A 14439-nucleotide genomic window follows, 5' to 3' on the forward strand; every position below is an offset into this window, starting at 1 on the left:
ACAAGTGAACAATGGCAACTCCCATATCTCTATCCCGACAGGTTTCCTTTTTAAATTTGCAATGTAGAGATGGATTCTGTACTATAGCCAATGTACCCTATATATACGCTGACTGTACAATATGCTCACACTATTTTCGTGTACCTATGGCCCCATTACCATAAACAAATAGCCCTACCTTGGTAGATTTATATTATGCTAATTAGTTATGGTACGGTGAGGAAGTGCAATGCCTTGAAAATGTGGCACTTCTACACTAAAATCAAAAAGGAAATTGATAGCAGACCTCAGCATCCTTGGCTTGATCACGTACTGTAATGTTCACAATTTCTGAAAATGCTTAATTTACAAATGAAGTTCAGCTTTTCAAAGTGGAACTCAGACCAAAAGTCCGGTTTTGTTTTAGGTAGAATAGGATAGGCAAGGTTCAGAAGATGTCAGGTTGTGATTGCTGCTAGAAAGATTTTGCCTCACTGCCTGTCCCATAGATGCATCAGGGCACAAGAGGAAATCTTCCCATTAGTGAGGGGAAAGCCAGCTTTGACAGCTATCACCAAAAAGGGATCTCTACTGGGAAACTTTCCATGACCTCCTGCTCCAGTGTCAGCAGTTAACCTTTGGATTTCACCTTACTTCCTAACCCATTGACATGTAAAGTGAGTGGGAAACCGCAAACAAGGACACAGCAATACAAACATAACAGAGGTTCTCACCCTTCTCCACTATCCAAAACAAGTCAACCTGCCACACAGACAAAAGGTTTATCAGATATGTTGGAAAGGTTAAAAATTCAAGAAATGCATAATTAATATTTTTCAAAAACGCAGTTCTTTAATATTTGCATTTAAGCCTGGAAAACATTTCAATTGTGATCACAGCTGCAAAGCTCAGGCTTCTTCACATTCTCTCCCAGGCAGCGCTCGTACTGAGGTACGGAGTTTGAGTTAGGAGAGATGGGGGAAGGACGTCTGGACTTCAAACAGCATTAAATCACCTCATCAGCATCCAGCTGTCCTCGCTCTAGGTAGATATTCCCGCATCTATCTAGAGCGGGACGGCTGGACGCCGTATGAGGTGATTTAATGCAGTTTGAAGTCCAGACGTCCTTCCCCCATCTCTCCTAACTCAAACTCCGTCCTTCCCCATCTCTCTTAACTGAAACTCCGTACAGAGCTCTAACAGGGAGAGAATGTGCTGAAGTCTGAGCTTTGCAGCCCTGATCGAGTGATCACGATTGTAATGCTTTCCAGGCTTGACTGCAAATATTAAAGATATGCATATTTTTTTATATATCAATTATGCATGTCTTAATTTTTGCAAAAGGTGAACTTATCCTTTAAAATGATAGTCCACTGTAATCTAGTTTCAGTAAACATATAAGACTAGTGCCATAAATGAACGTCCGCACTGAGCAAAACAAAGATCTATGGCAGCTGGATCACTTTAAAAAACCAAGTGACTGCCCTGGACCCGTTTACACCAGCATGTTGTTCATCACACGTGTTATGACACGTGCTCTTTACATGGGATGTGTAACACCCAAAATCATGCATGCCACATTTTTTTTTTTTTTAACAAAGATTATTCACACCTGGGTGTTGTGGTGCATTACAAAGCACAAGCACTGCAGTGCATTGGGGTTCTATCCAAAAAGAATGGCACATGTGTTGCCATACATTTGCAGTAAAACACGCATTTTAACACATTACCACAAGGTAATGGTGTGAACAGGCCCAAACACATAAGGCCAAGAACCAGGTTCCAAATGCACCAAAACAATTCCAGCTTGTGCTTCATTGTATTAGACTTTTTTGTCATGTGTTGCTCTAGAACAAATGTGTCTACTCTGGTATACTATCTATGGCTACATTTACAATCTGTCAAGGCTGAAACTCTTATCCACTATCAATACTAGTAAGGTACTTTGTGCACAGATCTGCTCTGCCCCCAAATTAGCACTGCTAACAGGATTTGGACAATTGTAACCTCCAGTCCTAAATAGGAGCCTCAGCATGACAGAAAAAAAAAATTATACTATGCACATGCATCATATATTACATAAATGAACCACATCTGGTGCTGTGTATACACCAATAAGAAAACACCACATACTGGAGATACAAAGGTTACTATGATGTACACCGGTTTCTTTTTTCATAACCCAAAGCAGAAGCAATTACTAATTATTCCAGCAATGGGATCAGCAAGGGGTGGGTATGTTTTCTTATTGAGGACCTGTATACCAAAAAAAACAAAAACAAACAAAGTTTTGACTAAAATATATTTGCATATACTCATAAAAATATAATGTATAGTGTGTTGTGGCTAAATTGGGAGAAGGGCAATAGCAAATTAAAATGTATCCATAATATGAGAGAGGGAAAAAAGACACATACACACCAGTCTATCATAACATAAAAAGGTTTATAGGCCTCTACATTATCCAGTGTGAATTCACAAGCAACACATCCATATACCAAGTCTGTGTGGCTCTGTCCCAGGATATTTACAACTAAGAGACTCCAAACTGCAATGGAAAGTAGCTCAATGTCTTCTTACATGATGGAAACATGCAATAAAGCGACATTTCAGAGATTAAGCATCTTTTCCTGAATTGCTATAGTACATTACATTTTCATGATGTAAATAAACACTGCTTTCCACATCAGCACTGTGAGTAATGCTGCAAAGCTTTGATAGACATAAAAGAGAACGATGGTGTGAACACAAATCACTTGTGTTGCTTACAAAGAACCTGTCATGCTCCCTAGCTGTCATCTTTATAGTTCCTTCACTACTTGGCAAGTCACTGACCTGAAAACAACCATGTGCACAAATGGCATCAGGACACTTGATATCCATAACCAAGGATGAGGATGATAGATCTGGAGTATGCACCTTTAACCCGTTCATGACTGAGGCCCTTTTTTCAATTTTTGCACCCATGTTACACTGTAAGCTCCCATGTTTCTGACATGACAGGTTCCCTTACACCGGGTACACACGTTTTGTGCACATTTATACGCATAAATCAAGTAGCGCACTTTTGTGAGCAGAATGTAGCTCATTGATGTTAATGAGCAAGCGTGCAAAAACGTGCAGAAACACAGAACATGCGTCTTAAAGCAATTCCTATTGAGTCTATGGGGCCAAAACAAGCTGTAAGATGCATAAAAAACGTTTTGAAATAGATTGCAGCATTTTTTTGACCGGATCGCAGGCCTTGATGTGCTTTGCATTCCCGTGCGGCCCATCGCATTGCGACTGGAGGGTGTGGCGCCATTCACTTCAATGCACCGCCACACCCCCTCCCACCCCACAACAAACTTAGCCGGCCGCAATGCGATCCAGTGCGTTCCGGCCACAATCAGGCCGGAATGCACTGAGGGTGGTGTGAACGAGGCCTAAGCAGATACGCGACACCACGAAAGAAAGACCACTTCCATTTAGGGCTGCAACAACCAATCGACAATCGATTATTGAAAAAGTTGTCAACTTTTTCAATCATCGATTAATCGGCCTCCGATTAGTTGGCACTGTTCACTATGTATAATGTATTTCTGGGATTTGTTGTATTCCTATATAGCTGGTGGTATTCTGCATTGCGCTGTATAGAGGACTACAAATCCCAGCAATAGTACATTATACAGCGCAATGTGGAATACCACCAGCTATAATGTACTATTGCTAGGTTTTGTAGTCCTCTATAGCCGGTGCCATTCTGCATTCATTGCGGTATAAGTTTACACTTTTCATTTCACTATATTGCACACCACACTTTTCTTTTTTACTTCCACCGCTCCAAGCTTGCTCCTGTGATGGACTGCAATCTCAATAAAAACTAGTAGTCCCATTACTGGAGCCATTTTTTAAAATGTATTTTATTATCCGATTAACCGATTAATCGAACTTAATAATCGGCTAATCGATTTTCAAAATAATCGTTAGCTGCAGCTCTACTTCCATTGCGTTTCATAAATGAGTTATGCCAGCGGGAAGGGGTTAAAGAAGGCAAGCAGAACATGATAGCCAGAGATAACCTGGCATTCTACATTTTTATATTTTTCATGGGTCTGCGACTTAGAAAGAACTGAAGACAACAAAACAATTAGGACACCGGTATTTCCAGAAGGCAAACAGCAATATTTCTCTTATGGCTGGTGTACATTAAAATGGAACTGTGGGCAACTATGGGTCATCGAAAATGACATATGATGCAGTCTGTCAATAGGATCTGTAACAATTTTATTAGATTGGTCATGCAAACAAATCCATAATTTTTCCACTTCCTGTAACAAATGTAGTTTTAAATGGACTTAAAAGTGTATGTAAAGCCTTTTGGAAAGCATGTAGACGGAATTAAATCCCCTATAAAAGCTTTTTATTGCTGACTGTGCCCATACTGGGAATATTCATTCTTACTATCTTACTATTGCTGCTATGTCCACTGGCAATTGTCTCCGGTATGAAAAGTGATGGAAGGCCAACATTTTTGAGCTGTCAAAGAAACAAGAGGAGAGAAGAGAAATCTTCCGAAAGGGAACCTTGTTCTGTTGGCAACTATCTTAATGTGCCCCTACACCTTACAACCATCGCACGACTTTCATCCTGCGATGGTTGTAAGGTACGATTCTCGGCGGGTTTTCAAGCCTGCTCAGAAAACAAAAGATGTGCGACCTACAGTAGAAACGGTCGCACGCCTTCCATACACCTGCCGATTATCGTATGATAATCGGCAGGTGTATGGGCACCTTAAGAGAGGATATCCCTGTGCTTTAAAGGGCTCTCTTCTCCTGTTGTGTTTCTGGGACACGAAGTAATGGATAAATCTCTGATGGGCACAGAAAAAAAACGGACTTAACTATTCCTTATAAAAAAAAAATGTTGGTTTACATCCACCTAAGAGACAAACAAAGTAAAGCCCACTGTCTCCTAACAGTTGAAGCAGTTACAGCAACTGTTTTTTTTAAAGAAAAAGAAGTTCAAATCATATGAATAAAAGCTGACTATTATATTAGCTCTAGTGCAGAGAATTGTCCAACAGTCTTCAGTGGATTTCAGTTTTTGAGTTGATCTCCACTTTGAAAGTACTGGCCTCTTACTGGATCTTTAAAAGTTTCAGTAACTGCATGCAGGGAAAAAAAATAATACATGCAATATATTGTATGCATAAGGAGGGGAATTCATCAAAAGTGGAGCAGACAAAATCTGAAGCAGCTGTGCATGGTAACCAATCAGCTTTTCTCTCTCTCATTTTCAAATCTTAACTGCACAAACTGAAGAAAGAAGCTGATTGGAAACTATGGAGAACTGCAACAGATTCTGCCTGCTCCAGTTTTGATCAATTTACCTCACTGAAAGTAGGAATAAAAGTGGTGCTTTAGCAAAGAGGTTATACACACATTGTGAATAAAACATTTTCATAATAGCTTAAAGAAAAAGTGGATCTTTAACCTAAAAATCCCAAGTGACCCTTCTTATATATTCTAAAGCTCCCACTACAATCATATTCCATTCGCTGGGTGGAGCAAGCAATGGAGGTCTGTTCAAAGCAAGTCTGCCAGTATCAGGCCACTTCATGGCTACACCAGTCCTTCGTCCACAGCTTATGCCAGGTTGCACAGGTAGCTGGGGACACTATGGAAGATAAATATCCAGCTCCAGGCAGTGGAAAGTGTCTTATCCATCATGAATGTAATGATTTAAAATAACTTTTGGTTGCAATCTCAGGAAGGGGGGGGGGGGGGGGGGGGTGGGATTTTGGAGTTAAAAATGTGTTTAAATAGAAAGGGCAGTATGCACAGTTGGTGCTTTGCTAAATCTGAACACTGTTTAAAAGAGAACTATGAGGCAAGTGTTTTTTACCCATAGTTCTCTTAACGGTCACAAGAGGACATATACTAGCGTCCTCCTGTGACCCAAAGCTCAGTATATCGCGCTATACTGAGACCGCCGCAGCCAGGACGGATCGGACAGGGGAGAGGGGGAATCCCTGCAGGGAGCCGTGAGTGATAGTCACTGCTCTCTGCAGGGATAGATCGAGAAGTGAGTGAGCGACGGTATGTGTTCGCTCACTTCCCGATCTATTGAGCCGACGTGTGACAGTTTCATTGTCACACGTCGGCTCGAACTATGAGGTTGAGTGAAAATCACTCACCTCATAGTTCTCCTTTGATATTACGCTATTATTTGTTCTCTATCGCACCTCTTAAACAAAAGAGTCAATATTTCAACTTATTTGTTGATTAAAGAGCAACAGGTCCATCAAAGGAATTGGCTTGGGATCAATGATCCCAATAGGGGGATATTCCATTTTTAATTCTCCTTTCAAATGTGCCTGCATATTATATAAAATGAAGCATTATAAGGCGTGATTAAGGAGTCCATATGCTTCAGCGTATATACTAGTTGTTAGAAAATGTTCATGCAGCAGCCCAACACAGCACAAAGTGGATCCCTGCAAATCACACATATGAAGTTTCTTTAGTCAGGCAGATTTTAAATCAGTTTCTAATCTGAATTTTAAAAAAAACCACCTGGGCGTTTACACCTGGGCGTACGGAATATGCGCGTTTGCCGCGAGTTTTTACCGCGATTTGCGGTAAAAGAAACGCGCGACCAACGCGCGTTTTCGAGGGCTATCCGGCTGTATCCCAATGGATACGCGCGGCAAATATGCCCCAAAGAAGCTCCTGTACTTCTTTGGGCGTAGGGCGTTTTTCAGCGCGTTCCTACGCGCTGTAATACCCCCAGGGGGGAACCATGCCCATAGGCAATTATTGGTTTTCACATGTTGAGCGTTTAACAGCGCGTAGGAACGCGCTGTAAAACGCCAAGGTGTGAACCAGGCCTTATACTAACTGGCAGGTCAATGAGTATCTGAGGTTCTTTCCGAACCATATGTTGGCTGCCACAGCTGAAAATGCCAACTACCTGGCCGTCACGTTGACGTGCTGGCTTCAATATCATTGACCCTAAACAACTATAGAGATAAGCAATAGGAAAGCATGACTTTCTCCAACTTCCTATTGCTGTGTGCATGTTCCGTGTCTGAATGGCAGCCATTCAAATAGAGTTTTAAGTGGTGAACAGCAATGGCAGACCCCACTTAGCTATCACAACAGGTGTACATTACATACCAATGGAGTATGGCGCCAAATACAAGGGGAGGGACGTTATCTGCTCATCACCAAAGAGCAAAGTTACTGAAAGTATAGAAACGTTTTATTTGAAGAGGATACCTTTTAGTAGTACACATGCTTAGGGCTGCAACAACTAATCGACATAATCGATTATTGAAAAAGTTGTCAACTTTACTACAGTGAAGCCATTATTATTTCAGCCAAAAGAGCTATTTTCAGTGCTTGCATCTTCTTGCTCATAATTTCCCTTAAAACACGTTTTATTAAAGCGAACCAGACACTTCACAATCTGATTGTACAATCTTGAGATCTGCAAACAAGTATATAGTGCAAGAGCCCGTCTGATTGGATACAAACTGATTATAATTTAGTTAGGTCATCATATTATATAGTTTTGTTAGATCTAAAGCTGACAGTACAGAAATTGTACGGTCAGATTGTAATGATTACTGTAACCCTAAACTAGACCTACATGTAACATCTCTAGTATGTTCAGCAAAAGTCTGGACTTCGCTGACTGTGGTAATACTGGAGCTACTTGAACATTTCTTCCCAACTAAGGCCTCAATTTCTACACCTAGACAGGGGATGTACTACACTAGAAAATCACTGCAAGTGCTCTACAGACTTTCATATCTTGTAACACTTGTGAAATATCATTTTAATAGAGTATTCCACCATCACTGGGCTCACCAGAGCAGTAATCAGCAATGAGTCCAGCGATGGTGGCATACTCCATTATGCAATGCTGTCCATTGAGTCCGGAGGACTGGATTGATGTTGTATATGGCTATATGCAGGTCACGTTTGTGAATATTTGTATCTATTTTTAATTTATATTATTAAAACGATAGTTCACAAGGAGGAGGCACTTCTGTTTTGTCTTTTATGTTTAACATGTTCTTGAAGACCGCCCCCGGTTGCAGTCAAGAGGGCTGCCCTAAGTGAAGTTTTTGGCTTGAAATCCCTGCGGTATGATGATATCAGCGCCGGCATAATCTTGGATTCATCTTGTAACACTTGCTGTAAAACCTTTTTTTTTTTTTTATCTCAACCCTCAAACTATGGGACAATATATGACTGGCATAAACCTATACATCCGGAAGAGATAAAATGATGGCAAACAGAAAATTTAGGCATATGACAAACAGGGACTGATTTATGGGAAGCTGAGCAAAAGTCACTCTTGTCTACACCAAGCAGATTCTTTGTGTCATATGAAAGATGATGCCTAGTTCATTGCCATGGACAACTTCCCCTAATCTGGTCCCAATTGTATTTCATAAATCAGCCCCGAAGTGCAGTGAGCCTATATTAAAAACAAATCTGTCCTCTGTAGATAGTATTCATATTGTATTAGAGGTGAACATTTGAGAAAATAGGATAAGGATTCTTAAAGTGGAAGTTATAAAAAAATGGTGACAGGCAGGTAGATAATCTATAGGTGTATGGCCGGCTTTATACTCCAGCAAGCTTTGGCATTATTATCAATTGGCAATATATGTTGGGACCAATTCACAAAGCTTTGATACAAGAATAATAATCTTTACTTTCCCCATGTGACAGACATCTTCAAATGCTGTTGGACTGAAAATAACTGGCACTTTTTGTAAAACAGAAGTTAAGGTATGTACCTGCCCGTCAGCAATTTTTTTGCTTTTGCAGCTCAGTGTACAGACCCAACATGACGAGATGAAGTAAATCCAGAGAGTTGCTGCTTTCCAGCCAGCCAATCAAGTGCCGAAGACACGGAACCCCTAAGAAGACCAGGAGAAGATGGCAGTGCCGGTGACTAAGGGCAGAGTGGACAGCACATCGCTGGAGGGGATAATTTTCAAGGGAAGTTGGACATAACGTGCCAATATGCTTTGCATAGTACTATATTATGGCAAACATTACCACTTAACTTCTGTTTTACAAAAAGTGCCAATTATTTTCAGTACGACGGGATTTGAAGATTTCTTTTTTTTTTTAACAACAGGTAAGGATTTGAAAATTTCTATCACATAGGGTAAAAAAAAAAAAAGATTATTATTCTTGTATCAAAGCTTTGTGAATTGGTCCCAACATATATTGCCAATTGACTTGATAATACTGCCAAAGCTTGCTGGAGTATAAAGCTGGCCATACACCTATAGATTACCTGCAGCTTTTCTATGGTCAGATGGAAAAAGTGCAACAGATTCCTCCATCTACGCTAAACTTTGTGGATGGAGGACTCTCCCGCTGGGCCAAGCTTCAGTATCTTGCTAGTCGGCCCCGCTGGCTCTCAAAATACCTGAACACTCTGATTGGATGCAGGCATTGTTCAGGTATTTTGAGAGCCAGCGAGGCCGACTAGCAAGATACTGAAGCTTGGCCCAGCGGGAGAGTCCTCCATCCACACAATGTATAGAAACTTGCATGTGGCTGCCATGTTCTCTGGTTATTTACCATAATGTGTCAACATTATTGTGCTGCTGAAATCAAGCTCAAACTATACAGTAGAGATGTGTATATTACACGGAGGGGTTTTTTGGGGTCCTCCGTCATATATTCAATTGCACAAGGTATACATAAAATGACTGCTTTTGCTTTACAGTAACATGAAGTATTTGGGTCCCACATCTTTATGTTTATGGACAGCATTAAGGTTTATGTAAACTCTAACAATGAACTTATTTACTCCCTTTTTGTTCTGTTCAATCTACCATTGAGAATGTTTTGTCATATCTGTTTGATAGATGTAGAAATACTGCCTGATTTGGGCAGAAATCTTGTGTGCTTATAACTTCCTGAGCTCTCTGCCTGTGCACAAGAAAGAGTTATAGAGATGAGGTGGGGGGATTAAGAGAGGTCTGTGTACTTTGTAATCCATCAGAAATTAAGTAGGCACGGCTGACACCACGTGCTTTGGAAATTAGATCCAAAAATCTGTGTTGGTCATGTCTAAAAAAATTAGGAGTAATTCAAGTAGATCCCATTGCACTCCTGACCAGATATAACCTAAGATAATGGATGGGTGCTGAGATGACAGCAGATGCCTCTGCACATCATTATCAAGTGGTAGAAAAATCACTCTAACTCCAATAAGAATTTCAGTCAATGTTCTTTATTGACAAACTAAATAAAGTGTATTTGCCTGAAGAACGGACCTATACAGTTCTGAAACGTTGCTATACGATATGACAATTCTTTTGTCAATAAAGAACATTGACTGAAATTCTTATTGGAGTGCGAGTGACTTCCTACTATGTGATAGGAAATAAGGAGCACACTATGCTTCTGGCATGCTTTTTCTGCACTTGTAGAGTGTTTAAAAGGGATACAACATGGGGAAATGTGCACATATTCCAGAAATGTGCTACTTTTTTTGTCTTGACATACGCTTTAAGCCACATACAGACAGTGAGTCCAATGTGGTGTAAAGATGGGAATAATTGAATCCTGTATGAAGGGTAAAAAAAAAAGGGTATCTCACCACTGTGTTATGGATTGGAGAGTTTAAAAGATTCCCTATTGTTCCCTCCTGATGGTGGAGCTGTGCATCCCTGCATATTTTTCTTGGCAGTCACAAAACAGATCAACAACACAAATATCTCCAACGGGTTATGCTGTCTTGTTTAATTACCTCAACATATAGATTTGTGTGTCACCAATCTCTCCAGTAACTGATGTTCTAGAAATGGTGATGCCTTTGTTACTTGATCAAATGAGATAAGATAATACAGGAGCCAAAAGGACTCAAAATGGAACCAAAGTTGTTTTAGTAAGCTACAACTTTTAGACCAAGCATATCTCAGGAACAGATAAAACCTAAGAGCATCAGTGATAAAACACAAGCATATATTATTGGGGCACAAATAACTCCAGGACAAAGGATATATTCTGCAATCCAATAGCACATGACGACAGCAGGGTGATTAATTAAACTATATCATGTAAACTAAACAAAGTTATATATAGTTTCGTTTACTACAAAGACTTATAGTGGAGGAGTAAACACCCCCCCCCCCTGCCACGCAGGCTCCTTCAATCTGTGCGACTGGTACTCTGAAGAATCCCCTCTAAGGCTCTCCAGGCTACATTTGCCCGCTTTCCTCCTCACATGCAATGCAGGACTAAAAGTAATGCATTATATGCGATAGGGCTGCAACTAATAATTATTTTCATAATCGATTAGTTGGCTGATTATTTTGTCACTTGATCGGATAAAATAATTTAAAAAAAATTCAACAAATACTATCCATAATTTACAAAAAAAAAAAAAATACACAAATCCAGTGATACACACAAAGATTACTGCAGATTACAGGACAGTTTTTTGCAATTGCACTGGAACGCACATCATTGCGATACTGTGCGTTTCAGTGCGGGCAATCACATTGTGGGTGGGAGGCGCGCTTGGAGTGCTATTGAAATTAATGGTACTGCAAAGCACCTCCCGCAGCAGGATTTGTCAGGCCGAAACCAAAAATGACTTTTTTCCCCACTTTCTATATTTTTTTAAAAATAATTGTATTGTAAGCACCTGGCACAAACGTCTTCAGCCAGGGAATGGCAGCTGCCAGTGCCAAGATTCTGCAGACAGCAGCTGAATGCAAGTACAGTAGGTAGTGGGCTGCTATTGGCCATTTCAAATTGCAATAGCCAATAGCAGGCTGGATATTGCACCTGCCCACTGCTTGCTGTGCCCTCCTCCCAGCGTGGAGGAGAGAGCTAGAGGATCCAACCAACTAATAGATAATGAGAATAGTTGACAACTATTCTCATCATTGATTAATCGATTCGTAGATTGCAGCCCTAGTATGCGATGATACTAAGGGACTGGCAACAGCCTGGAGCATCTGAGAGAAGTGGAGATTGCCGGAGCAAAGTAATACAGCCTCTTTTTTAACCCTCTAGTTAGGCTCCATTCACATCTCTTCAATGCACAAGCGCATGCATTCCTGCTTTGCATAAGATGACGTCACACTGTTAGGTGCACTGTGGTGCTATTTTTTTCTCAATGGAACCCCAACAAACCTAGCTATCACAAATGCATTGCACCACAGCGCATGGTAACTTATTGCCACATGTGTGGGGTGCAATGCGATTTTAGAAAAAAAGGTAATTTGCTTCTTTTAGTGTGATATAGATGTGGTAAGCAGCCTATTCAAATGAATGGGCTGCCCTACGCAACACAAAGCAATCTGCAATGTCACATCGCAGAGATGTGAATGGAGCCTTAGCAAGCATTTAGCCTTTACAGTGCAGGGGCCCCCTGTGCAAGGCTTTTTTTTCCCATCCCAGATTTGGGCTTTATGTGCAGTTTTAACTAAAAGAATACCTGGTGATCCTACCATATAGGTCTTCGTTGAGGTGCTTTTTGTTATAGAGCGACAACACTCTATCCCTGCCTCCCAACTGTGCTCCTGCACTGTCACGCGAGTGTCCGATGGAGACTACAGGTGTCCGCTTCAACGCACTTTATGTAGGTATGGTCCACTATTGTCACCACGAGGAAACCCGACCTGAGGAATGCCATGCAGCTATCGCTGAAGTGCACGCATGTAGACAGGAAGTGGCTGTAAACAGGCTGCAGGTGAGTAGAAGTGCAAAGGACAAATAAAAGAGGAAAATAAGTAGTTTGATAAAAGAAAGTTGAATTTTGTTTATGATACATCTTGCGTTAGCAAACTAAATCTCATTCGGATACTACTGTGTGTAAAAGCATAATACAAATATTTTCTATATTCTGTTCTGAAATAGGGTTTTTGAAAAGGAAAAGCACATTAGTAAGGCCAATGTTCCAGATCTCTCTCAGAGATGTGTGTGGGCGATCAGACAATACAATACTTGGTGTATGACAGCTATGACAGTTCATCGAGGGGACCCCAGAACCAATGCCCATTAAATAAACCCTGTCCTGGACATAGGGACATCATTTGAAGGGATAGTACCTGGATTACAACAATCAGCTAACTGATAACAACACTGCAGTACATTGCTTTCCATCTCAAATCACAGAAATTGCCTTTAGATTGGCTTGGGTGAGTACAAATGACAGCACTGACACGGCCACAGCATCAATTCACGTCCACAAAAGGGTGAATGGACTGGGCCTGTCAGGCTGCTCACACGGGGTGACAGCTGAAGATGCACACAGACCCCCCATTGCTGCACCTGACCATCCCAGGAAAGGCCGGGTCTGATACTGGGCTCCGGACAGCCAGCCCCCTGTCACTACCAGGCCCTACACCGAGCCTGCGCTCTGGACTGATGGCTCCCCCCGACACCCCAGGCCTCAGCACATCGGCTTCCCTGCACCTCCCTGTCGCTTTCCTCTCCTCCTCCAGTCCATTTCATCTCCCTTCCCGGCCAGAGGCAGACAAAAGCTGCGGAGGCCGCCCGGGCCTGTCCCTCCTCCGGGCCTCCGAGGCTCCATTCTCCTCCTCCCCGGCCTTTCCCGATAGAGAAAAGAGTCAGGGATACCGGGGAAGGGGATTCCGGGTGACGGGTCACACAAATAAAAACACTCACCGCATGAATTTTCTTGTCTCGCAGAAGCAAGATGGCTGTGTTTCCAACCCGGAGGATGCTGGGTGGGTGACCTTTCCCCTTTGACCCTCCGCCGTAACCCCCTTCTCCTCCCTCCCTGACAACGGCAGCTGGTAACCAGGAAGCGGCTAAGGGGGGGGCCTAGAGGCCTGCTTGTACGGGCAGAGCGCCTCCTCCTCTCCGGTGCTCGGGGATTCCCCCTCCTCTGTGTGTGAGCGCGCCGAGGGGAGAAGGAGGAGGAAGGGGAGGAAGCTGCGGCGGCTGCTGTTTTGGCGGCTTCATTCACATCCCAGGCCGGAGGGAGGAAACTCAGTTCGGTGTGTGTGACAAGATGTCATGTACAAGCAGGCGCTTTCTTCTTCCCCTCACACTGCCGGGACCAGGCCTGCTGCCTTCCCATTCTGCTACCTCTCACAAACTTCACCTGTTTACTAATGATACATGGCTGCAAGGAACACTGCTTCTCAAATGAAACATTTCCATACCTTAAAAAAGTTATAATAGGAGCTCAGCAGGGTCTGCTTCCATTTTCATCCCCAACTTCCTGAGTGATCTGCTAAGCAGGAAGTATCCTGTGCAAAGGCAAATGTTCCCCCCTCTAGGATAGCAACAACTTCCATCCTATGTATTCCAAAGTGAATTTAAGGTTCAAAGTTAATTTAAAAATGTAAGGCTCTTTAACACAGGTGGCATCTGTTCCGATTAACAGGGGATCTGTGAACAGGTCCCCCTGCTGAATCAGAGCAAAGCAGAAGAGATGTCACTTTTGTGACATCCT

At 42.0% G+C, this 14439-nt stretch overlaps 1 protein-coding gene across 4 annotated transcripts in view; it reads right to left on the reverse strand.

The window, feature by feature from the left end:
* Positions 1 to 14222, reverse strand: part of CNOT2 (CCR4-NOT transcription complex subunit 2) — a 76708-nt gene extending 62486 nt beyond the window's left edge. The window contains exon 1 of one of the 4 annotated variants that reach the window (XM_018576383.1): positions 14147 to 14222. The gene's annotated coding sequence lies outside the window, so the exon portion shown is untranslated. Of the gene's footprint in view, positions 1 to 13643; positions 14038 to 14146 lie in introns of those variants that run through there. The other 3 variants (XM_018576384.1, XM_018576382.1, XM_018576385.1) reach the window with 3 other exon arrangements.
* Between the last annotated feature and the right edge of the window lie 217 nt (positions 14223 to 14439).

This window comes from Nanorana parkeri, unplaced genomic scaffold (assembly GCF_000935625.1).
Source record: "Nanorana parkeri isolate BGI_ZX_2015 unplaced genomic scaffold, ASM93562v1 scaffold65, whole genome shotgun sequence".
Classification (NCBI taxonomy): Eukaryota; Metazoa; Chordata; class Amphibia; order Anura; family Dicroglossidae; genus Nanorana; species Nanorana parkeri.